The sequence below is a fragment of the Adiantum capillus-veneris genome, chromosome 29 (genome assembly GCF_014529385.1).
Source record: "Adiantum capillus-veneris isolate H3 chromosome 29, ASM1452938v2, whole genome shotgun sequence".
Lineage (NCBI taxonomy): Eukaryota > Viridiplantae > Streptophyta > Polypodiopsida > Polypodiales > Pteridaceae > Adiantum > Adiantum capillus-veneris.
This window is the reverse complement of record NC_140959.1, coordinates 39,349,192-39,373,750: the sequence shown is the minus strand read 5'-3', so window position 1 is coordinate 39,373,750 and position 24,559 is coordinate 39,349,192. Positions and strand designations below refer to the sequence as shown.

The following is a 24,559-nucleotide window of genomic DNA, read 5'->3' as shown; positions in this document are numbered from 1 at the left end:
TATCCACGTGTTTTTTCAAAGCCGGCCCTCCTTATAGGGATCCAACGCCAACCTCTCGTCCCACTTGTCCCATGCGTGGTAGCGAACCGAGCTAAAGTCAATCGCTGGGATACACTTATTCATCCAATTCTCGGTTCTTGTCGTCCAAGTCCACTTCTTGAACGGTTGGTTCTTAGGCTTCTTGTTTACCAAGGAGCCTATCCACGTAGATGAAACCGAGCGGTACTTGTCGAAAGCCCTTGCTCGTTGTCTCCCACAAAAGGCAGGTACGGGTGGTATGTTAAACTCGTGATGGAGAGTTGCCGTCCCTACAGAGGTTGACCTTGCTCCCTTTCCGAGTAACATTCGCATCCCGGTGGCGACAAGGCGCTGCAGAGAGTGAAGGACACACTGGTCGTGGGCCCCCATAATTTCGCGCAATAACAAATCACTGGATACACGCACGCCTTAAAAACAGTCAGTCGAGACCAAATAGGGATGGTTCGGTTCGCCAGTAGGTGCTGACATGCGAAGAGACTTTTCCTCCCCTTGTCCACTCGCTCTTTAACGATGCGTTCAATGGAAAAGGTCGAGTCTACGTCGATGCCAAGGTACTTGTATGTTTTACCCACCGCAACCATCTCACCACCCAAAATAAAGATCCTCATAGAGAGATCTTGCAGGTCGCCATGGAAAATAGGGATCCAAAGGGGGGGCCATCTGCAAAAGAGCTATGTGCAACAATGGGCTCAAAAGACCCTAAGGTTCAGCCCATTAAGACTTCCAAAATGCTAAGGTTCCAAAATTCAAAGGTTGTGTCCAAAGGTCAAACATTAGGGGAATTGGATGCTTTGAGTGTGTCCCAAAAAGTCTTTGTCAAGCCCTACATAGGAGGAGGCGAGCCCAAGAAGTAGGGGATGAGAGAGAAACACCCACACACACTCACAAGCTTCATTTGTACACAAGGGGGAAGAGAGACACATGTCAGCTTCCTAGGCCAGATGCCCACAAGGTGGACCAATGAGAATTAGGCTACAGTAAATCTAGTTTAATTAATTTAAAAACACTTAATAAAAGAACCAATAAGAATTAAGCTCTCTAGAAGACTATTGGACAGTCTCCCAAGGGGACCAATGAGCATTCAGCAGCCCAATGGCTTGCCTGATTCTTATTGGCCAGGAGGCAAAGGGGTCCAATGAGAGTTTAGTTGCATTTATTATTCACCTAAAGCTCTCACAAAAGGGGAAAGGGGGACACATGTCAGAAGGCTATCACTTATGCTGCTTAATTTCCATTGGCTGAGGCTAGGGCGGTCCAATAGGACTGTAGCATGAGTAATTAGCAAGGGGGGTCGACCAAGAGAGAGAGGGGGATGATTTGTGCAAGGCATTATCACACACATACTCACACAATCTCATGTGTGAAGCAAAGAAGACTCTCTCTCCTTCTCAAGCTTTAATGGAAAGCTTACCACCTACTCCAAGCTTGTGAGAAGGGAGGCCTACACCACCGACTCTTGGCTTTGTGAAGCAAATCCAACCAAGAGCCAAGCTTCAATGCATGCTTATCTCCTCTACCATGCTAATTACTAAGCTAATCTATGCTAATGTGAGTGATTATATGAGGAGATGTACATCTTTCTCGTAAGACTACTCCTTCCTCTCAATCTACTCTCATACCCCGCTAGCTCTCACCATCTTCGAAGGTGTGTGAGGTCTTGGGTCTGAGACCCTGAGAGGGAATTGATGTTGTGTTTGATAAGTGTTTTGCTTAGTGCATGAAGTTTTCATTAATTTGCACTAGCTAGTGTCACAAAAATACGGAAGCGTAAACTGACGTTTAATTGCACTTCAAATACTCAAGAGAATTAGAGGGAGCAAGAAAACTTGACACTTTATTGGGGACAAGAAGATGGGCTGGTCCCCCCCCCCCATAAAGAGAATATCTTTATTACTAAGGGAGAATCTTTACAAGCACAGGAACGGGGCATACGCCCGTCCTCTATTCTTTCTTCTGTTCTGTTCTGACTACTGACTGAGAAAGTGTTTCCACTTTCTTTCTGCTTAGGGGATTTCCCCTATTCTGCGAGACTGGTTGGAAGCTCTCGAAAAGAGAGTCTATCTTCCAAAACAGCTCATCGGAAGCTCTCCCAGAGGAGAGTCCATCTTCCGTTATGTGTTGCCTTCATGCTCATTCATTCATGCATCGAACACAAAAGAGAAACAAGCAAAATGCACACGCACATGCTTGCTGTAATTTTCTGCACATAACCTGAAATTCTTACCTGTGCACACCCCTACGCTGAAACAGAGGTCTTCTTCGTGATGGAATCGCACCAAACTTGATGTAGGCTTAGGATAAGGAGAGAGAAGAGAATTTCTATGGTTGATCTGCTGAAAACAGCCCCAATCGAGGTGATTAGGGGCTGAAAACAGAGAATTACAGCAACCGCACTCTGCTAAGAGAGCGTCTACGGCAGCTTCTCGCGATGAAACTTCTCCAGAAAGTGTCTATGTCTGTGAGATCCCTTGTTCTTGACAATGGGAGCACAAGGCTACCACATATGTCGCAAGGGGCTGCTCTCAAGCTTCAATGGAGGGCTCCACCGCATAGAGCACGCTCACATTAGGGGGGGTAGGTGCACTGCCAGCCCTGAAAATGGGGGAGGGGGGGCTCCTAAATAACCATCAGGGAGAGGGGGCGCTAGGCAGAGAGAGAGGGTGAGAGTGAGAGTGAGAGTGAGAGAGAGTTAGTTTGCATTGGTAAGTGTGCCACTTGGCACACTTACTTTAAAAACTTAAAAACCATTCAACTTTTGACTTTAAAAACTTCTAGCTCATTAATTAAAAAAAATGTGCAACTAACTAACAACTGCTACCAATGATTCTTTTATGAGAACACCAAAGGTCTGCCGGCGCAATGCCGCACGGGCACTGCACCGCCTTTACCTGTTCACACTTGTCCGGCCACCCGCCCGGGCATGGACCGGAACTTACCCTAAGGCTTTATTAGCTTTATTAGCCTTAGGGTCACTGTTCTAAGAACCCCATCTCATTCATGTGCTTGTACTGACGCGCGTATTTTTCTGAGCCTAAAATCTGAGGCTACTGCTTACCCCTTTCTGAAGACCCGATTTCCCAATCACTAGGGCTTCAGGGTAATTTCTGCTAAGGTCCCTCTGAGGTGTTGTGGCCCGCATTTAGGCTCACCTGAGGCCTTAGAACTGCTAGGTCTATTCTGGTGTGCACACAACTAATTAGATAATTCTTTTCTCGTAAATAAATTAATTATTTACAAAGTCTGACTTAGTTACATCCCTCTTGGTTCTAAACAGTTGACCTCAACTGTAGAGCGTCAACATAACTGTGCAAGATGTCAGGGTAGTCCTTGAGATCGGACTCAGTCATCCACTTTGCATCTAAAGGAGTGTAATTCTTGAACTTGACTAAATACTTTTGATGTAGACTCCCCGACTTGAGTTGTCTCTCCGAGTGGTGTATTATCTGTCCAGGTTGAAGGATTTCCTCAGTCTCTTCGACTTCTGGAGGATCTTCTTGTACGGGCGCCATTGGAGGAGGTCCAACATAGGGTCGGAGGAGACTGACATGAAAAGCATTATGGATTCGCCAATTATAAGGTAAATCCAATCTGAAAGTCACATCATTGACTTTATCTGTAATTTTGAAAGGGCCGTAGAATCTATGGGAAAGTTTGACAACTTTCCCTTTGCCGACCCGCTTTTTCAATCTAGCTTTCTCAAACCGAAGCAGGACATATTGTCCTTTTTCAAGATTGAGATTTCTTCTGTGCTTGTCTGCTTTTCTCTTCTGTTGCTCTTGAGTATGAAGAATCGCTTGCTTTACTTGTTGATGGGCAATATCAATATTGCGCACAAATTCATCTGCGGCGAAGATGTTTTCTTTGGTAACCATAATAGGAAGTAAGAGTGGCTTCCCGTAAATAATTTCGAAGGGGGCTTTACCAGTTGAGGAATGTATGGTATTATTATACGCAAACTCAACTATTGGTAAGTACTGTTCCCATTCGGATTGTCGTTCCGAAACATAGCACTTGAGGAGATCTAAAACAGTGGCATTAGCAATTTCACTTTGACCATCTGTTTGAGGGTGATAAGCTGATGAAAAATCAAGCTTAGTTCCCAAGTTTTCAAACAATGCCTGCCAAAATAGACTAGTCATGCGGGGATCTCTATCGCTGACAATAGTCTTTGGCAATCCATGGTGTTTAAAAATCTGAGCTAGAAATATTCTAGCCATGTGATCAGCTTTGATCGTCTTCTTTACTGGAAGAAAATGGGCTTGCTTACTGAATCTGTCTACTATAGTCCCGATTGCATCATTTCCATTCTTGGATCGAGGAAGATCCGTAATAAAATCCATGGCAATACTTTCCCATGGCGTGTTAGGCACAGGGAGCGGCTGAAGCTTGCCATAAACTTTATGTCTGTCATATTTCACTTTTTGGCATACTAAACACTCACGTACATGTTTTTCAATGTCCGCACGGAGTGTTGGCCAAAAGAAATACCTTTCGAGGGCACTAGTGGTGGAAGCAATTCCCCGATGCCCGGCATAAGGAGAATTATGTGCTTCATCCATCACCTTTTGTCGTAAGGGCTGAGCTATGCATATTGCTTGTTGACGATAGAGTGTATTATCCCTGCTACAATAAGGTGGCTTTGAATGACCAGCTTGAAGATCTGCCCAAATTGTGGCGAAGTCTGGATCTTGAGGATACATCTCGCTGAGAGATTCTAGTTCCTCATGATAAATTGTTGTTAGTGCATTGATCTTTGGACGCCTGGAGAGAGCATCTGCAACTGCATTCTTCGTTCTAGAAGTGTGTAAAATCTGAAAATGAAACATTGAAAGAAAGTTGGCCCATCTCATCTGCTTTTCTGATAACTTTCTCTGTGTGAGAAAGTAGCGAAGACTTTGATGATATGTCTTGATAATAAAATCAGCTCCTAATAGATAGTGTTTCCAAATGGAAAGAGCATGAATTACTGCCATTAGCTCTTTTTCGTATATGGAGGCATGCAACTCTGCATCTTTAAGGCGCCGACTTTCATAGGCTATCGAGTGACCCTCTTGGTTCAAAACTGCTCCTACACAATCTCCAGATGCATCGCAGTATACCTCGAAAGGTTTGCGAAGATCAGGGACGGTGAGAACAGGTCCGTGACTGAGTAGATACTTAAGCTTTTCGAAAGCTTGTTTTTGTCCAGACCCCCAATGGAATGGAATCCTCTTCTTTGTCAGGTCATGGAGGGGACCTGCTATCGCGGCAAAAGCTCGAATGAAACGCCGATAATAAGAACAGAGGCCGAGGAAACTTCGTACATCATGTACTATAGTTGGCGTAGGCCATTCTACAACTGCTTGAATCTTATCAAGGTCCATTCTCACCTGATTGTGAGACACTATATGGCCCAAATAGTGGATTTCTTTTAAAAAGAATTCACTCTTCTTAGCATTCACAAATAATTTGTGTTTGCGTAATTCTTCAAACACTAAAGCGAGATGCTTATAGTGTTCGTCTTCCGACTCTAAGAAGATTAAGACGTCATCAAAGAAAACGCCTGTAAAACTTCTATATGAGTGGAAGATTCTATCCATCATTCTGTTGAATGTAGCTGGTGCATTAGTGAGTCCAAAAGGCATCACTAAGAATTCATACAACCCGAAGGTTGTTCTAAATGAAGTCTTATGCACATCCTGAGGAGCTATGCGGATTTGATGATAACCGCTCTTCAAGTCTATACGACTAAAGACACTTGCTCCTTGTAACTTGTCAAGAATGTCGTCAATCCGAGGGATTGGAAATCGATTCTTGATTGTGATCTTGTTTAGAGATCTATAGTCTATGCACATGCGGAATGTGCCATCCTTTTTCTGTACTAACAAGACAGGTGAACAATATGGAGAAGTACTAGGCCTTATTAAGCCCTTCTCCAAAAGTTCGTTAACCTGCTTGAGAATTTCCTCTTGTTGCATTAGACTAACTCGATAAGGGGGCTGATTTGGAGGAGAACTTCCTGGGATCAAATCAATGGTATGATCCTCAGGTCGCGAAGGTGGGAGTTCATTTGGAAGTTCATCTGCAAAACAATCTTTATAACTTTCTAATAACTTAAGTCTTTTTTGCTCTAAAGAGGAAGAAAGTTGTGAAACAGACACATCTCTCTCTCTTGCAAAAATCAAGTACGCTGAAACACACTTTTTCATTTCTTTCTTGATGGCAATGTGGTTGGCGATAGGAATACGCCAATCACCTGCATCTGCAAGTACAAGATACTCCTTTCCTTTATGAGCAAAAGATAAGGTTTTATGAACATAGTCAGGAATGGGATGCATCTTGTAGTGCCAAGGCATTCCTAAGATAACATCGTATCCTTCAAGTGAAGCTAGTAAGAAAGACTCTTGATCCTTGTAGTCGTCGACCTTTAGATTCAACTTCCCTATGATTGGAGTAGAGTTTGAGTTCTGCCCTTTGAAAGCAGATTGCGCTTGCATAGAGACTCCAAAACGATTGGGCTGCAAGTTCAGGTCGTCAGCTAGCTTGGCAGAGATGAAGTTGTCTGTACTACCAGGGTCAAACGAAATAAGAGCCCGCTGGTTGTTGATACTACCCCATGCTTTGAGAAGAGCTCTTTCTTTTCCATCCTTGGTTGTATTTCCCTGTACATCTGGGACTGCATTGGAAGAGGATGGTTGTGGAGGTTTGGTTGGATAGTCACCCTTCATATGACCAACTTGTCCGCACTTGAAGCATCTTCCTTCACTAATGTAGGTTCGCAACTCAGCAGGAGAGAGATATCTCCCTTTCTTGGGCTGATTTGGCTTTGCTTCTGCTTCGGAGACGGTTCTTTTCTTCTTTTGAGAAGAAGTAGAAGAGGTAGGCTGCTCATGGAGAGCCTTCTGTTTAGCATCGTAAGTGCTTTGCTCCATCTTCCTGGGAGTACCCTTGTCATGTATTCCATCAGCTATGCGGGCTGATTCCATAAGTATCTGCAAGTTACCTCCAGGGTAAAGCTTCATAGCCTTTTGCAAGGCTTCATGCAAACCTGCTTCAAACTTGCGCATCTTCTCCGAATCGTCAATCTTCTTGAATGGAGTGACTTTCAAGAGAACGTCCCAAAACCTATCCACATAGCGTGGAACAGTTTCGTTCTCTGACTGTGAAAGTCGATCCCATTCTTTCTTTACCTCTTCCTCATAGTCTGGAGGAAGGAACTGTGCGTAGAACTCCTTCTTGAAAGCGGTCCAATCTTGGGGTTTGCGATCTTCCAAGATAAGGGTTAACCACCAATTGCTGGCGGTGCCTTTCAGGTACAAACTCACATGGCGAAGCTTGGATCTTTCCTTGAAATTTCCTTCTGCAAATGCAACTTCAAATTGGCGGATAAAGGCCAAAGCTTTGTCATTATCACGCCGTCCATTGTAGGTGTCGAATTTCACATCTTTATCTCCCGACTTAAATGTTTTCTGCCTATGGTGTTTCTTCTTATGGTGCTCCTTCTTTCTATGCTTAGACTCCTTGGGGACAGGAGTCCTTTCCCTTGAATGTACTTCTTGCTGCGATGGATCGTCGAGAAACATGTCTTCCGGAGAAACTATGTCTGCCAGATCCTTCATAAAAGAGAACTGAGGGGAATCAGGGAGATCCTACTCTTAAACTTTTGAAATAGTACGCACATGATGTTCTGGAGATTTCTTCTGCCTCTCGTGCATGCGGGAAGTTCCAATCAAAGGATCTTTTCTTGGTTGTGGCGCCTTTGGGTTCTGCGGGATTTCTCCCAACCCCATCGGCATTTTCTCCTTCCCTTTTTCAAGAGTATGGAGAATCTTTTGGACTTCTGGATGGGAGAGAGCTTTTTGCAACTCTTCCACCTACTGTTGAAGGAGAGAGAACTCTATCTCGCGTCCTCCCATTTCTGCAGTCTGCCAAGAGTCGTCAATCCCTTCAGGAAGAGAGAGAGGACCTTGCTCTCATACCACTGTCACAAAAATACGGAAGCATAAACTGACGTTTAATTGCACTTCAAATACTGAAGAGAATTAGAGGGAGTGAGAAAACTTGACACTTCATTGGGGACCAGAAGATGGGCTGGTCCCCCCCCATAAAGAGAATATCTTTATTACTAAGGGAGAATCTTTACAAGCACAGGAACGGGGCATACGCCCGTCCTCTATTCTTTCTTCTGTTCTGTTCTGACTACTGACTGAGAAAGTGTTTCCACTTTCTTTCTGCTTAGGGGATTTCCCCTATTCTGCGAGACTGGTTGGAAGCTCTCGAAAAGAGAGTCTATCTTCCAAAACAGCTCATCAGAAGCTCTCCCAGAGGAGAGTCCATCTTCCGTTATGTGTTGCCTTCATGCTCATTCATTCATGCATCGAACACAAAAGAGAAACAAGCAAAATGCACACGCACACGCTTGCTGTAATTTTCTGCACATAACCTGAAATTCTTACCTGTGCACACCCCTACGCTGAAACAGAGGTCTTCTTCGCGATGGAATCGCACCAAACTTAATGTAGGCTTAGGATAAGGAGAGAGAAGAGAATTTCTATGGCTGATCTGCTGAAAACAGCCCCAATCGAGGTGATTAGGGGCTGAAAACAGAGAATTACAGCAACCGCACTCTGCTAAGAGAGCGTCTACGGCAGCTTCTCGCGATGAAACTTCTCCAGAAGGTGTCTATGTCTGTGAGATCCCTCGTTCTTGACAATGGGAGCACAAGGCTACCACATATGTCGCAAGGGGCTGCTCTCAAGCTTCAATGGAGGGCTCCACCGCGTAGAGTACGCTCACATTAGGGGGGGTAGGTGCACTGCCAGCCCTGAAAATGGGGGAGGGGGGGCTCCTAAATAGCCATCAGGGAGAGGGGACGCTAGGAAGAGAGAGAGGGTGAGAGTGAGAGTGAGAGAGAGTTAGTTTGCATTGGTAAGTGTGCCACTTGGCACACTTACTTTAAAAACTTAAAAACCATTCAACTTTTGACTTTAAAAACTTCTAGCTCATTAATTAAAAAAAATGTGCAACTAACTAACAACTGCTACCAATGATTCTTTTATGAGAACACCAAAGGTCTGCCGGCGCAATGCCGCACGGGCACTGCATCGCCTTTACCTGTTCACACTTGTCCGGCCGCCCGCCCGGACACGGACCGTTAAATTAAATTTCACGAAACTTACCCTAAGGCTTTATTAGCTTTATTAGCCTTAGGATCACTGTTCTAAGGACCCCATCTCATTCATGTGCTTGTACTGACGCGCGTATTTTTCTGAGCCTAAAATCTGAGGCTACTGCTTACCCCTTTCTGAAGACCCGATTTCCCAATCACTAGGGCTTCAAGATAATTTCTGCTAAGGTCCCTCTGAGGTGTTGTGGCCCGCATTTAGGCTCACCTGAGGCCTTAGAACTGCTAGGTCTATTCTGGTGTGCACACAACTAATTAGATAATTCTTTTCTCGTAAATAAATTAATTATTTACAAAGTCTGACTTAGTTACAGCTAGTATTGAAGGAACACAAAGAATTGTATTGTAAAATGTCTCGCTTGATGGGAGAAAGTATAATACAAAGCCTTTTGGAGGGGGGACCGGCTCTATGCAAATCCGGTCCTCAACTGTTGTCAATTGCTTAATTTCTCTCTCTTTTGAAGTATTGTTCATGCTATCTAACTAGGTGTTATGCTTTTTGTTGCTCTCTCCACCCAAGCACTCTTGTTAATCTCATTAGGAATTTGTTCTAATGAAATGCTCACTATGTTCATGCTATTTTCCGCTACACACAAGTTACTAGGCCATTAAATGTTACATTGGTATTAGAGCACAAGGTTTCTCTTTTCTTGCTCAAGAAGGGAAGTCCTCAAGCTAGCTATAAATGGTTGGTACTATTAACTGCATGTGAGTGAGTAGAATAGGGATTTTTCAGCCTTGCAGTGCGCCTGTCTTTGTGCAGTTAACGGGGCATCACCGTCGAGAGCTATGGTCTTAATAGTGGAGTCGTACGGGGCTTGCCTACGGCTTAGCCACTATTGAGCTATTAGAAGCTTGACAGGAGCCGTTGCTGTTTTGGAGTTGAACGACCCTCTCTTCTATTCCTTGCAATTAATGGTATTCGAGCCACGGGTATAGTAGCTTGAGTGCTTTTTCTAAAGGGGTAAAGAGGAGTAGCAACTAGGGCTTGAAGTGCCAAAGTACACCTAAACAGTTTACACCTAAAAGTTGTTAGAATGGCTGACAATAGTAAATAGAGTGAAATTAATGTTGATAACTTTGATTTTGCTAATGAGCAAGCTACTAACGGGTAGAAGACCTATTTGATAAGCTACAAGGGTCCACCTACTTCAGTAGAATTTACCTAAAAAGTGGCTATCATCAAATAAGGATAGTTGATCAAGACATTGTAAAGACCGCATTTCGCACTATGTTTGGTCTTTACAAATACACTGACATGCCTTTTGGCTTGACCAATGCACCAGCCACATTCAACCGCTTGATGGAGAAGCTATTCAGGAATCAGGCCTCACCGAACCTTTACGGGAGTGTTCTTTGATGATATCATCATCTACTCTAATTCATTAGACGAACACAAGCAACACCTCCAGCTAATATTTCAAGTTCCAAGAGAGAATAAACTTTATATTAATAGAAAGAAAAGTGAATTTTTCTTGCAAGAGATTCAGTATTTAGGTCACATTATCTCTCAAGATGGCATCCAAATGGATCCATCAAAGTTAGAGGTAATAAAAGGATGGCCTAAACCAAAGAATCTTCATGAGTTAAGAAGCTTTATAGGTATGTGCGCATACTATAGACGCTTCATAGAAAAGTTCTCACTAATAGCAGGACCATTACATGACCTAACAAAGAAAAACGTTAGGTACACATGGTCTGCCAAGGAGAACAATGCTTTTGAAAAGCTTATCTCTCAACCTGTGCTTACACTACCTGATCTCTCAAAGCCATTTAAGGTCCAATGTGATGCTTGTGGTGATTGCGTTGGAGCTGTTTTGCTTTAAGGAGGACACGCCATAGGCTATGAAAGTCGAAGGCTCGACTCTGTTGAGCAAGCTCTAGGCATATATGAAAAGGAACTCCTTGCAGTTTTACATGTCTTAGACTCATGGAAGCACTATTTATTGGGGACTCCTTTCATTCTGCGAACGGATCACCAAAGACTTAAGTACTTCATGACGCAGACCACGCTCTCCGACAAACAAATAAGGTGGGCAGATTTCCTTTCACAATTCATTTTCATATTGCTCACATTGCTGGCAAGCATAATCAAGTAGCCGATACACTCTCAAGACGGCCGAGAGTGAATGCGGTTTGCATAGCAACTCACAACGATCTATCTTCTATGATAGATGAGTATGCTATTGATCCCGATGTTAGAGATGTGATTTCAGCCCTTGCACTAGGGAAGAAACAGGAACCATTTACTTTACAAGATGGTTATCTTCTCTACGGCAATAGACTATGCATTACTAGCTCACTACGCGAGAAAGTAATGTATGAACCTCATGCTCCTCCTTATGCAGGGCATAGAGGGATTCAATCTACCCTAAAGGGAATTGAAACATATTTCTATTGGCCTACCATGAAAGCAAACATACAAGAGTATGTTTCTAAATGTGTGGTATGCCAAAAGACGAAGTTTGATAGAGGGAAGCAACTTGGATTGCTTCAACCTTTGCCAATGCCTAATCCACCATGGGAGAGCATCTCCATGGATTTTATATTTGGATTGCGTAAGTCTATCCATGGGAATACGAGGAATATGGTTGATAGTAGACAGGTTCAGTAAACAAGCTCATTTTATATCTGTCAAAAAGACTATCAAAGCCCATCAAATGGCAACCCTCTTCATTTCACAAATCTTCAATTATCATGGCTTGCCAATGTCCATAGTGTCAGATAGAGATCCTAGAATGACCAGTAATTTCTGGAAGAGTCTCTTTGAGAATTTAGGAACAAGGCTAAACTTCTCTTCGGCCTATCACCCGCAAACGGATGGCCAAAGTGAAATAGCTAACCTAACACTTCTCGATCTACTAAAAGCCTATGTAACGGAAGTAGATCAAAGATCCCAATGGGAGAAGTACTTACCCTTAGTGGAGTATACCTACAATAACAATGTACATGCTTCCACGGGAAAAGCACCTTTTGAGGTAATTGAGGGAAGATCAAAAAGTCCCTTGCTACTTAAGGTACACGGGAAGATCTTCTCTGCAGATGAGTATAGCCGAGACCTACAAGAATCTTTCCCAAAGATTAAAGATGCAGTCACGCCTATCTAGAGGACGCTCGGATGCGGATTACTCCCCATCCAAGCCAGCCTCGAAGATAGCCCGTCTAGCTGCGGCGGCGGCATCTGTTCTCTCTCGCTCCCCATGAGGATCGTCTCATGGAACGTGCAAGGACTAGGTGGGCCCCAGTTTTAGCGTCAATGGGGCTGACTGCGTCAGGAGCTTCAGCGCTACCTTGTGGGAGGAGAGATTGATCTCCTTATGCCTCAGGAGCACCATCTGCGTGAGAGCCGCATTAGACATTGTGGTCAGCTCTTGCGTGGACAATATGATACTTTCTGGTCACCAGCTTTTGAACCTGGAGGCATCCAGGGTGGGGTATGTATGACTATTGCGGACTCTTTGCAACAGGCCATTGTGGGCAGAGGGATTATTGTGTCAGGCAGGGCTCAGTGGATTACTATGCAGGTTCAGGGTTGCCTAGTGGGCTTCCTGAACATCTATGCGCCCAATGTGGTGAGTGCTCGTGTAGAGTTTTGGTCAAAGATAGTTGAGTCTCTGCCGCAGGCAGAACACTGGTGCATAGGAGGGGACTTCAACATGTTGGAGGACCCTTCTGACAGGATTGGTGGTAGCCATGCTACTATGCATAGAGTTGAGCTGGCAGCTTGGGAGAGGTTTTGTATGACTCTAAGGGTTTCGGATGTTTGGCAGCACTCTCGTTTTGTGAGGCCCCCCGAAAGCCTTGCCTTCTCTCGTTTGGACCGCAGAGTGGGAGGAGTGAATCTATTGCGGATAGATCGCTTCTACACTAGTGACCATTTCAGTGACTTCGGAGGGACAGTGGGCATTCTGGCAGGGACCTCCTTCTCGAACCATGCACCAGTGATCCTCACAGTGGCAGACAGGCAGAGGAGTGGGAGCACGATGCTTCGCATCCCAGAGACGGTCTTGTTGGACTCGGCACTCAGAGAGCGGGCAGAGGCTCTCTGGACAGAGAGCTTGGACAGGCAGGATTCTCCTGCTGACAGAGTGGCCTCAGGCCTAGCTTAGATTAGCCGTTCTTTTCTCCAGGAGTTTCTCGCTCGCCAGGCTGCAGCGAAAGAGAAGGAACAGCATCTCAGACGGGGCATTGCTTCGTTACAGAGGATGCAGGAGCAGCATCCAGACAGTCCTTGGTTGGAGGAGCAGTTACAGCAGGCACGACAGGAGCTTGTTAGCACAGAGGAGAGGCGACATGAGTTTGCTTTCCACAGACAGGCATCTCAGTGGACCCAGGTGGGCGACAGAGTGACTGGTGCTTTCTTTGAGGCAGTGGGACCTTGGCACTCGCATGCCAAGGTCAGTCAGTTGAGGCCCGACAGGTCAGTTGCTTCTGAGCCCGAGGATATGCGTGCAGTTGCTACTGACTTTTACCGTGAGTTACTGTCTGCAGAGTCCCAATCAGAGCGTCAGGATGCATGCAGGGAGCAGGTTTGGGCACAGATGCTTTGTCTTGTGACTGAGGAGATGTGTCAGAGGCTTGAGCTGCCACTTCAGCTTGAGGAGCTGCACACGGCACTTAGGACCCCCCCCCCCCCCCCGTGGTAGCTGTCCAAGTGAGGATGGGTTGACTCCCAGTTTTTTCTTGGAGTACTAGGACCTGCTTGGCCCAGATCTCTGTAGTGCTTTTCAGTACATTTTGCACATAGGAGTGATACCTGACAGCATGAGTGAGGACCTGATCTACCTCATTCCCAAGGAGGGTGGCTCCTTGGATGAGATTCGACAGTGGCGCCCCATCACCATCCTCAACTCCGCCTACAAAATTCTTGCCAAGGCTCTGAGTTTGAGAATTCAACCACTTCTAGAGAGCCTTATACATGGGACTCAGACAGGTTTTGTCAAGGAACGCAATATCGTTGACAATATCTTTACTTTTTAGGAGGCTTCTGCCCTGGCACGGCTCCGTGGTGAGGACCTAGTGATTCTTCTTCTCGATTTTGAGAAGGCATACGACAGAGTTGACTGGGACTTTCTAGAGGGCACTCTACGCAGGATGAGCTTCTTAGATGCTTGGATCAGAGGGGTGTCAACTTTGTACAGACATGCTCACAACCAAGTACTTTTGGCAGGAGGTAGAGGTGATCGCTTCATGCTCACACGTTCGATCAGACAGGGCTGTCCTCTTGTCCCCTTCCTCTTTCTGTTCTATGCGGAGGCGATGACCAGGTTTCTGGTGTCACAGCAAGTTGGTCTACGGGGCTTAGCACTCCCTATTCGGGGAGATGAGCTACTGGACGCTGAGTTTGCCGATGATTCAGCCTTGTACTTAGATGGCCAGGAGGCCAACCTTCACAGGTGTGAGCAGGCTCTGGAGACCTGTTGTGCATCGTGCGCACTGATCAACTGAAGAAAGACAGTGGCTTTCTTGGTTGGTAGTGCTCCTATGCCCGATTGGATGCCAGGAGAGGGTTTTAGGTGGATTCCCCCAAGGACTGCAGTTCGGTACTTGGGCTGTCAGGTTGGTTTGGACTTCTCTCCCGAGCAGCAAATTGCTTCCCTTCTCCTGTCTATCAGGAGAAAGTTGTTACATTGGAGCTCAACACGACTTTCTTTGGCTGGCAAAGTAGTAGTTGCCAACCAGGTGTTGTTGGCGACTATGTGGTACATCACTTCTTGCTGGATCTTCTCGAGTTCTTGTATCAACCAGGTAGAGAGGCTGATCAGGAACTTCCTTTGGTCCGGACGTGACACTCAAATAGCCCGAGCCAAAGTGGCTTGGCAGGTCATCACTCTTCCTTGTTCACAGGGAAGGCTTGGGATCATTGACCCAGCACATCAGAGCAGAGCCCTTCTTGGGAAGTTCATCGTCAGAGGACTTCTTCCAGGTAAGGAGCCCTGGAAGGAGTTCTTGCTACAACGGTTTCGTGCTAGGGTGCCTCAGGCACGAGACCCCTGGCAACCTTCGACCAGATGGATCTTTACAGAGATGCGCAGAGTTGGTTTGAGCAGGAGACTAGAGGACCGCTTCGATGTGAGTTTGTTTCGATCTTGGGAGCTCTTGCGGCGAGGCCTAGAGCAGAGACAGCCTACTTTCACGGAGGAGAGCCTACGGCAGCCCCTTGTCTAGAACCCCATGGTTAGCACTCAGCGAGGCCACTTGGTTGGTAGTCGGCCTCATGTTCCCTGGGGTCCCATGGCAGCGGGTCCAGCACGCTCTTTAGGTGACTGGTTAGAGTTCACAGGTTTGTCAGAGGAGGTGAAGGGTTTCCAGCTATAGGGCATGAGAGGGGTGCAGAGCATGTGTCAGGACATCTCAGAGTCAGTTCCAGCTGAGTGGCTCACGCCTCTCGAGCCAGTAGCACCCAGGTGGATGGGAGCCTTCACACGACTCGAGGTTCTCATCTCAGTCAGGACCACCTCATAGACTGTTCCATCCCTTTTCTTCGAGCTTCAGGGTGGGGGACGCCTTCATCGAGTTGCAGTAGAGGCCCCGCAGGTGGTAGAGTGTTGTTTTTCAGAGGATCCGAGTAGTGGGCATCTGTGGGAGGACTTGTGTCATAGATCCTGACCCAGCAGCTCTTGAGACTGGACACTGGAGGCTGTGGGCTTGGGAGTGTTGTCCACTAGCACGAGTATAGTGGGATCCTAGTGAGTGGCTATGGAGGGACCCCTTCTCTTCTGCAGACCACCCAGGAGTCCCGTTCTTTCAGTACACTATTCGACCGGACCGTCATATACTAGCAACACAGAGAGAGGCCCGCCCCGCTGTAGCACCTCATAGGCAGGAGGAGGGTCTCATAGCTGAGTTCTTGGCAGCATTTTGGGAGAGGTTGTGGGACTCCAGACAGCCGAGGCGAGTCACCTTGTTTCAGTGGCTGGTCGCACACAAAGCTACAACAGTTGGGAGCTGGCTAGTGCATAGTGGTCTCTAGCCGCATGTGCAGCTTGTGACCATCTTGTGGAGAGTGAGCATCACTGTCTTTGGGACTGTCCCTCGGCCCAGCAGGTGTGGCTACGAGTTCTTCGGCTGATGCCTGCTCTCTCCCCGACACGACAGTACACTTGGGGAGCGGGAGCAGCGGCTTGGTCCACCCTCACGGGCCCGGCACTTCAGTTTGAGCTATCTTCCACCAGCAAAAAGATTAAAGATGTTATCTCTATCTCACAGCAAAGGCAAAAGGCTGCTGCTGACAAGCACAGAAGATAGCCCAAGACTTTAAAGAAAATGATTGGGTCTTATTAAAATTTCCCAAGGCTCGATTAAAGCACACGACAGGCAAGAATCCTACGGGACACCAAAAGTACTATGCTAAGTTAGCAAAAAGGTACTATGGTTCCTTCCAGATTCTTAGGCCAATCAATGAGATGGCCTATCAACTCAAGTTGCCCAACCATTGGCTCATACACAATGCTTTCTATATGAGCCTACTAAAGCCTTACAAAGGAGAGCCACCTCAAGAACCAACTATTGAAGACCCACCGGAGATCGAGGACCAAGAAGAGGTGTTGCAGCCCGAGTCCATTCTCCGACATGAAGACAACGTACTAAGAGGCGGTGTCGTGCCATGGCACGTTCATAATGTGAAATTAAAGTATCTACCTCACTCTTAATGTTTATGATATGTGGGACCAAATGATATAATGTACATAGTGTGATCTATGCGAAAATGAATGCCACGGTTGCAGTCGTGTACATACCTTGCCGGGCGGGCGAGGCCCTACACGTGGCACCATGGAATGCTTTTACACATAAATATACGCCTAATTTGCTTTGGGAATGTACAAATGTCAAGTGTTTCTAAGTGGCACGCTCGTTTTGCCTAGAAAGTTCAATGCAGGCAATCTCGGCCAAAAATAGCAGGTTTCGTGCGCTTGCGTGAAAGACATGTCCAAAGTGCTTACCAAGTGGGAAAATGAGGTTCAACATGAAATTTAAGCCCAATGGGATTTTTCCACAATTTTAGGGATTTTTCCCAGCTCGTTTGGGCTTTTTACAGACACAAAGTTACATTTTTTTGAAAAAATGGCCTAAAAATGGTCAGAAATAGCCTTAAAAATGCTCAAAATAGCTCAAAATGCCACATCAACGACACTGGCGTTGTTGCTCAAGTTGTGTGGGAATTTTTAGAGCCAAGAATGAGCTCATTTGGGTACATGAGCAAGGAGATACAACCATTCCTTTACAAGGTGCTAGTGCAGTCCCGTGCTGCTTCCACTACATGGTTGAGGCTGTGAGGCCTCCAATTAGGGTTTCCCCTCCTCAAATAACTACTTGGGCTTCTCCAATGAAGTACTGAAGCTTCCATGAAATGGTCACGACGAAGAATCGAAGTGTAAATTTAGGGTTTTTAACAGGTCGAATGAGCACTGCATCTGTGCAATTGGGAGCGAGGCTACACCTAATCTTCACACACACAAGAGTTTTGAGTTAGTATTGGTTCTTTTTCAAAGTGGAGCTTTCATGGCTGGAGTTTTGTTCTTTTTTAGTATGTTTTTGACTTCAAATCGTCTACGCCTTGCTTGATTTTGCTACTAATCCTCACAGTCAGAGGCCCGGCGCTTTCCTAGTCGCCCTGCGCACTTTTTGACATGTTTTTGGTGAACCCGACGCGAAGTAGGCTAGGGTGAGGGTTCAAAAGCTTCATTGAAGGTCTAAAATCAAAGCTTTAAAGCTATGGAGCAACAAGGGGTTCGGTTTGATCCAGTCACAATGCAAATGTTTCAAGCTTTTGCAGTGTTTATGCTGCAGCAACAAGCTACAAAAAGGAGGAGCTCTCCTCGACCAAAGCGCTTCAATCTGTGGTGAAGAAAATGGACCAATTTAAAGGTAAAGATGTAACAAAGTATCTTTGTGGATATGTAAAGGAGATGGAGCTTCATCGAGTGCCCGAAGCAGAGATGGTGCAAAGTTTTGAACTTGCTGTGGTTCCTGAGATCAAAGAGCATGTAAGGGGAATTAGAAATGAGCATGGGGCAACTTGGGAAGCATGCAAATTAGCCTTGAAGGAAGAGTATTTCATGGAGGACTCCGAAAGGGTAACAAAGAGGACTTTCTTAGAGTGGGTAGTTCGGCCAAAAGAGGGGCTCTCGCCTACCGAACTACTAAGGGAATTCGAACGCCGTTATGATCAACTTTCAAGAACTGAAAAGGCTACCCTAAACTCGGAGAAGACAGAGTTCTTTTTGCAAGCCGCAGGTAAAGAGATTCAAGAGAAGTTAGAGATACTACTTGAGGATAAGGATGCGGAACAAGGTTTGAAGACTGATTGGAATGAGGTCGAAGACGCCATTTCATTGCTAGCTAAGCGACAACGACGAAGAGACAAGATGATAGTCAACCCTACTCAATCCCCAAGTGTTTCCGAGAGTCCTATAAAGCCTGTGATTGTGGTTCCAAAGAGTGACAAATCCATCCTAGATGATATTGTCAAAGGAATGCAAGAGCTCAAGTTAAAGCTTACAAGGCTAGAAGAAAAGGGGCAACCATCAGGTCAATCTACAGGGCAACGACCGCAAACCAGAGAAGGCTTTGTCAATAGATGCATATGGTGTGATAGTACTGACCATGGAAGGAGGGATTGTGAAAGTTTTAAAAACGCTTTGACAAAGGAGCTCGTTTTCTATAAAGATGGAAAAATTCACTTACGTGAAACAGGTAAGCTCTTGGGAACAAACTTTGGCAAAGACGGGATGAAGAAGCTAGTTGAGGACATGACTACTAGCCATGCCATCTCGATGGTTGAGGCAACCGCCGATGGGTTGAAGGTGGATCCTATTAAGAAAAAAGGATCAGTCAAGGTTGGAGAAGAGGAATCTAATGGTATTGGAGAGCTATGGCCATGCGCTATAGAGTCTGCTATGAAGGGTAAAATGACTACAGAGGTTTTACATGAAGCGGGAGATTGCATTCGGCTTGAAACAGGTTGGAATGACCCTGTGGACTCTTTGTCAGTGCATGCATATATTGCCAAATGTCAAGCAAATGAGGCCATTGTTGAAGAGAAACGTAGGCGCGAGAATGGGGATGAAGGGCCTTCAAAGCGGGCAACAAGGAGTGGAGGTAGAAATGACACAGTGCCTCCTAGATCACCTTCCCCGCAACAGATGCCTGTCCCCGAGGTGCCGATGCAAGAGGCCTCTAAAGACAAGAAGAAGGATGCAACAAAATCGAAAGCAAAGGGTCCGGCCTACAAACTCCAATCCGATATAGAGGCAGCAACGGATCTCAAAAAGGTTTTGGAAGAGAGGATTCTAAACAGTAAGGTGGAATTTACCTTGGGTGAGGTCCTTGGTATAGCAAAGCGGGAATTCCACGAAGAAATAATTGATATCATAAAGAGGAAGCGACAGTCTCTTACTGAATCTATCCATGTACAGGGTGAAGAAGAGACTTTAAATGCACAGGGTGTACAGGTCTATGGCAAACAAGGTGATGAAACTATTGTTGGATGCTACAAGTCTAGGGGAGGAGTAAAACACGTTCGCTTCTTAGATGATGAAGATGAAGTGGAGACCACTCACAAGAGCTACTACTTGAATAGTCACTGGGCAAGAGCAACTACCGAGACGCTGGTAAAAGTGAGAGACTTAGAAGAGCCATACATTGCGTTGATAGATCATGGGTCGGAAATTAACCTCATGTCAAAGAGTCTTTATCAAAAAGGCAAATGGCCAATTGATATAAATAATGGATGGATGATTCGTGCAACAAACAACTCATCAAGGGAGCTGTACGGAGCTTGTCCAAATGTAAAGGTGACTATTGGGGATGTGAAAGATGACCAAAATTTCTTTGTACAAGAGATGTCTACATATCCTCTTATCCTTGGGCAGCCATACATCACTGCTACTCGCATGGAAACCAAGGTGATGGATGATGGGTCAGCTTATGCAAGAATAAGGAGCAGGGATGGAAAGCGTGCAGTTTAGTTCCTTACTGTTTGTGTAGACCATGAAAGGAACCGTAAAAGTCTTAGAGAGCAACCCTTGCCAAAGACAAACAAAGAGTTCAAGGATATGAGGGGTTTTGGCCATGTACCATTGTAGAGCGGGATTGCAGTGGTACAAGAAGAGAAAGGTTCTCGCATGATGTATATGCAAAGGATACATTTTCTACAGGTTTTGTAGGATTATCAGACTATGGATCTATTGCTTTTACAGAGTGTGAGGACTTAAAGCGGGGTGAACGACAACATGTAAATAATGTACAAAGAGGTTTGAAGATGGATGGTTTGCTAGAAGATGATGAATACATTGCACGTGTGTTTGATGAGTGTTCGTTTGTGGATACTATGTAAGATTTGGAGTCTTTAATGGATTGCAATTTGCATATGGGAAGTGAGGTTGTGAAAGTATGCTCAATAGAAATGTACAAGGTCATTGAGGATTTCAAAAATGCTCAAGGTGTTGATGTACGAGTGGAGACTAAGTATAAGTCCGTGGCAAAGAAAGTGAAACCAGTGGCATTACCTCTACCAAAAGATTGCACAAATAAGATGGAGCAAGCTGCTTTGCAACCTAGCCTTCGTAACCCAAGCAAGATTGGACACAAGTTCACAAAGGATTCTTTGAAAGAGTTAAAGGTTGGTTGCGAGGACAGTTTGACAAAAGCTGAAAAGATATGCTTTGAAGACATGCTTGCCAAACACGGAAAAGCTTTTTGCATTTGAGCCTTATGAGATAGGTGTGTTGATCCATCCATTGTTGCTCCTATGGTGATCTTCACTATCCCTCATGTACCTTGGAACTTGAGGCCTATTCCTGTTCCGAAGGCTCATTTGCCAAAGCTCATTGAGTTGCTTAATGAAAAGATCAAGATGGGTATCTTGGAGCCTTCTTGTGCTCCGTATTCAAACAGGTGGTTCACAGTTCCGAAGAAAAATAGTTCTTTACTCTTTATTCAAGATATGCAACCTGTAAATAAGGTGACAATCAGAAATGTGGGTATAGGGCCAATTGTCGATGAGTTTGCAGAGGCATTTGCAGGGAGGGCAATATATTCTATGGGAGATTTGTACTCAGGGTATGATCAGTTCCAACTAGCAATGGAAAGCAGGGACCTGACTACCATGAGGACACCCTTGGGTTTAGTAAGGATGTGCACCTTACCTCAAGGGGCAACGAATTCAGTTGCACACATGATGAATGGTATGAACAAAGTCCTACGTGACTTTATACCGCAAACTACAATGCCTTTCCTTGATGATGTGCCAATCAAAGGATGTGATGTAAGTGATAAAGATGTGGCTCTAGACTTGAGGGGGTGCCGAAAGTATGTGGCAAACCATATCAACGATTGTGATAATATCTTGTCAAGGTTGGAAGAGGTGAACCTTACCTTTTCTGGCCAAAAGTCAGTGTTTGGTGTGAATGAAGTTCTTATTGTGGGACATATGTGCGGGCCATATGGTAGAAGGCCTTGTCCTGCAAAGATTGATGTAATCCAGAGAATGAAAGAGAAATGTATAAATGTCACTGAGGTTCGAAGGTTCTTGGGTGCATGCGTGTTTTATGTTTTCTGGATTCCGCATTATGCACATGTAGCAGAGCCTTTGTATCAACTTTTGAGAAAGAACCAAAAGTTTCAATGGGAAGAAATGCATACACATGCCATGAAGAAATTAAAGAAGTTGTTGCTTATGTCTCCAACTTTGAGGAAAGCAAACTATGAATGTGGAAGATATGTAATTGTGACAGTGGATACTAGCCCTAGAGGAATTGGATGGGCGATTGGGCAAGATGATAATGATGGCAAGCGATATGTGGTGACGTTTGGAGCAAAAGTACCAAGTGCTCGTCAACGCAACTATCCACAGGTAAAAAGAGAGTTATGGGGAGTAGTCACAGCTTTGAAATGTGACAAAGAGTATTTGATAGGAGCAAATGAATAGTGGAGACTGATTGTCTACCCCTTCTTGGAATGATCACAAGTTTCTCAACTCCTGACATTGCTATGTTGAGATGGATTGCCTACATAAAGTCCTTGAACCCAGAATTTAAGCATATTGCAGGGAAAGATAATCCAGTTGCAGATATGCTTTCAAGAGCAAGGTATGAAAAAGAAGAAGACATGGTTGTCGAGGGTGATGATGTAGGCACACAGTTCTATAGTATCTCTCATGCCAAGGGTGATCATGTTTGCCTGTCAAATGCACTTAAGTCATTCACAGAGGACCTATATCAAGGTGACTGGTTGCTCATTGGACGCTATCTGAGCACTTTGACAAGGCAAGAAGGGTGGACTCATCAAGAGTTCAAAAGAATACGGAGAAAGCCCTATGGATACTGTTTGAAAGATGGGTACTTATGGAAGCATCCAAAACAAAGAAATGGAATGCCAATGAGAGTCGTGAATGATAAGGACGCTCAAAATGAGCTTATGAAAAAGTTTCATGAGAGTCTTTATGCTAGACATAGAGGTGTATGGGCCACCTTTACTAAAATGAAAGAGAGGTATTGGTGGAAAGGTATGTATAAAGATGTATCTCACTTTGTGGAATCGTGTGAAACCTGTCAAATGTATTCAAATGTACGTCATCGTGATGGGTTGCATCCTACTTACCCATTGGCCATGCATTACAAGTGGGTAGTAGATCTGGTTACAATGCCACTGAGCTTATGGCAAATGAGATACATAGTGCTTGCACGAGAAGACTTACCAATCGAGTTGAAGGTCGTGCTCTAAGAACAAAAAGCACAGAAGGGATATGTAAGTTCCTCTTGGATGATGTAATTAGCCGTTATGGCTGTATTTATTGGGAAAATAACAGCGGACAGGGGTGAGTTTGATGCTGACAAAGCAAGGGAGTTTTTCTCTAGGTTGGGCATTAAACTTGCGCTCACTACTGGATATAATCCTGAGGGAAATGGTAAATCGGAGTGTGGGCATCCTCCTATCATTAAAGCTTTAGCTAAGGCCTGCAAAGGTAAAATGGGAGAGTGACCTAGGTTGTTGCCTTATGCTTAATGGGCTGATCGTACAACTCATAGCTCAGTTACTGGTTATATGCCTTTTGAGTTGATGTATGGTCAGAAACCTATAATGCCAATTGAGGATGTAATTCCCACATGGAATGTATTACCTTGGGAAGATGGAATGAGAAGTGAAGACCTTCTTGCTTTGCGCATACAACAGTTAGAAAGAAGGCCCCAAGATATTGAGATTGCAGTAGCACGATTGAAAGATGCAAGGTTAGAGAATAAGGACAGATTTGATAAGAGGCATAGGCTCAGACCTAAAGCTATTGAGGAAGGTGATTGGGTGTTGGTGTATGACAGCAGTCTTGACAACCAACATTCAACAATAAGAAAGCTTTCAAAGAGATGGTTTGGTTCTTATGTGGTTCAACATGTACATGGGAATGCAACTTATACCTTGCATGAATTAGATGGGACAAAAACGAAGATTCCCATTGTAGGGAAAAGAATCAAGTTATTCAAAAGAAGAGGTGATACAGATCCCTTTGATTCACAGGAAGGTCAAAACGAAGGCTCTAATGAAAATGGTATGGATGTGGATGAAGAACAAGAGGATGATGCATTAGATTTTGTTGCAAGCGATGATGAAATCGACATGTAAGTTGACTTAAATGAAGACAGAACCTGCAAAAGATATATGTGGCACATGCCGGAGGATGTGCAGGTTTAAGAGGGGATGGATGTCGTGCCATGGCACGTTCATAATGTAAAATTATAAGTATCTACCTCACTCTTAATGTTTATGATATGTGGGACCAAATGATATAATGTACACAGTGCGATATATGCGAAAATGAATGCCACGGTTCCAGTCGTGTGCATACCTTGCCGGGCGGGCGAGGCCCTACACGTGGCACCATGGAATGCTTTTACACATAAATATACGCCTGATTTGCTTTGGGAATGTACAAATGTCAAGTGTTTCTAAGTGGCACGCTCGTTTTGCCTAGAAAGTTCAATGCGGGCAATCTCGGCCAAAAATAGCAGGTTTCGTGTGCTGGCGTGAAAGACGTGTCCAAAGTGCTTACCAAGTGGGAAAATGAGGTTCAACATGAAATTTAAGCCCAATGGGATTTTTCCACAATTTTAGGGATTTTTCCCAGCTCGTTTGGGCTTTTTACAGACACAAAGTTACATTTTTTAAGAAAAAAATGGCCTAAAAATGGTCAGAAATAGCCTTAAAAATGCTCAAAATAGCTCAAAATGCCACATCAACGACACTGGCGTTGTTGCTCAAGTTGTGTGGAAATTTTTAGAGCCAAGAATGAGCTCATTTGGGTACATGAGCAAGGAGATACAACCATTCCTTTACAAGGTGCTAGTGCAGTCCCGTGCTGCT

At 44.9% G+C, this 24,559-nt stretch overlaps 1 protein-coding gene across 2 annotated transcripts in view; it reads right to left on the bottom strand.

Annotated features, from left to right (window-relative positions):
- LOC147419068 (adenylate kinase family protein) overlaps positions 1 to 24,559 on the bottom strand; it is a 144,267-nt gene that overhangs the window by 9,620 nt on the left and 110,088 nt on the right. The window lies entirely within an intron of this gene.